The sequence below is a fragment of the Mandrillus leucophaeus genome, unplaced genomic scaffold, assembly GCF_000951045.1.
Source record: "Mandrillus leucophaeus isolate KB7577 unplaced genomic scaffold, Mleu.le_1.0 Scaffold101, whole genome shotgun sequence".
In the NCBI taxonomy this organism is placed as follows: Eukaryota; Metazoa; Chordata; class Mammalia; order Primates; family Cercopithecidae; genus Mandrillus; species Mandrillus leucophaeus.
In genome coordinates this window covers 4,131,779-4,133,330 of record NW_012098210.1, presented here as the reverse complement: position 1 = coordinate 4,133,330, position 1,552 = coordinate 4,131,779, and the positions used below count along the sequence as shown (strand labels likewise).

The 1,552-nt window shown below is 48.1% G+C and overlaps 1 protein-coding gene across 1 annotated transcript in view; it reads left to right on the top strand.

The window, feature by feature from the left end:
- The first annotated feature begins 228 nt into the window (after positions 1 to 228).
- PCNA (proliferating cell nuclear antigen) overlaps positions 229 to 1,552 on the top strand; it is a 20,163-nt gene continuing 18,839 nt past the window's right edge. Inside the window, exon 1 of the mRNA XM_011975319.1 lies at positions 229 to 342. The gene's annotated coding sequence lies outside the window, so the exon portion shown is untranslated. The remainder of the gene's footprint in view (positions 343 to 1,552) is intronic.

Genomic DNA, 1,552 nt, shown 5'->3' with positions numbered 1-1,552 from the left:
GACCCGCGAGCTCCCTCTCCCCGGAGGAGGGCTCGGAGCGAATGCGCATGCGCAGCGTCGCCATCACGGTCCGGAAGATCCACCAATGGCGCAAATACGACAGGGAGGCGGGGCGACGGGGGCGGAGCGGAGCAGAGTCGAGAGGCGCACATTGGACGGCAGCGCCAGGGCCGGGAAAAGGCGTGCGTTTCAGAGTGCGATTAGCCAATGGGAGCTCCCGCTTGACCACGGATGGCCGGAGCTGGCGCCCTGGTTCTGGAGGTGACGGGTTACTGAAGGCGAGAGGCGCCACCCGGAGGACAAATGCTTGCTGATCTGGGCCAGGGCTCTTCCCTTACGCAAGTAAGTAGACGTTACTTAGGTCGAATGGAGAGGCCAGGTGAGCCGACCTGATTAAGAGCATTTTATCACCTATCACATGATGAGAAATGAAACCCACACTTCAATCTGCGTTGCTTTGCCAAGCGGTCGCTAGTACTTATTGAGCGCTAATTGTATACTAGGCACTAAGCTGAGTAATCTCTTTAGTTGGCTTATTTCATTTAATCCACACATGGCTTGGAAGTGGGTATGATTTGCATTTTACAGTTAAGATCTTCCTCAGTGTTTTTTTTTTTTGTTGGTTGGTTGGTTGGTTGGTTTGGTTGGTTTTTTTTTTTTTTTTGAGACGGAGTCTCGCTCTGTCGCCCAGGCTGGAGTGCAGTGAAGTGATCTCGGCAAGCTCCGCCTCCCGGGTTCAAGCAATTCCAAGGCGTGCATCACCACGCCTGGCTAACTTTTGTATTTTTAGTAGAGACGGGATTTCACCATATTTGTCGGGCTGGTCTCAAACTCCTGACCTCAGGTGATCCGTCCGCCTCGGCTTCCCAAAGTGCTGGAATTACAGGCATGAGCCACCGCGCCCCGCCCTTCCTCAGTTTTTCAAATTTGTCTTCTGGACTATGGAAAGACCTTTTTTGGGACAGAAGTGCTGTCTACTTTGTTTACTGTGCATCATGTATGTCTTTGACACATCCATCTTAAGTACTTGTTGGATGGATTTAAAACTTTTAAAAGGACCTTAGCCAAGGTCTCCCAGCTAGAAAGTGCCTAGCAAGAATTAGAACACAAATAGGTTTGTTACCAGCCGACACTCTAACGACCATATTATACTGCCTGCCTGAATTTATTAAAATTTGTGTTGCTCCAGCATTGCCTTTGGTGTTTCCTGTTCTTTTCTATTCACTGCCCAGTAAGTGATGTAAAACACGTATAACATTGGGTCCCCAGTTTAAGCATATTGTAATCTCACAATGAGACACTTGCACACAAAAGAATTGCAATTTCCTTTTTTAAAAAAATATAATTTTACATTTTTCTTATTTTCAATTTTTAAATTTTAATTAATTCATTTTTCTCTCTCTCTCTTTTTTTTTTTTGAGACAGTGTCTCCCTCTGTTGCCCAGGTTAGAGTGCAGTGGCGCAATCGCGGCTCACTGCAAGCTCCGCCTCCCGGGTTCACGCCATTCTCCTGCCTCAGCCTCCTGAGTAGCTGGGACTACAGGCGCCGCCA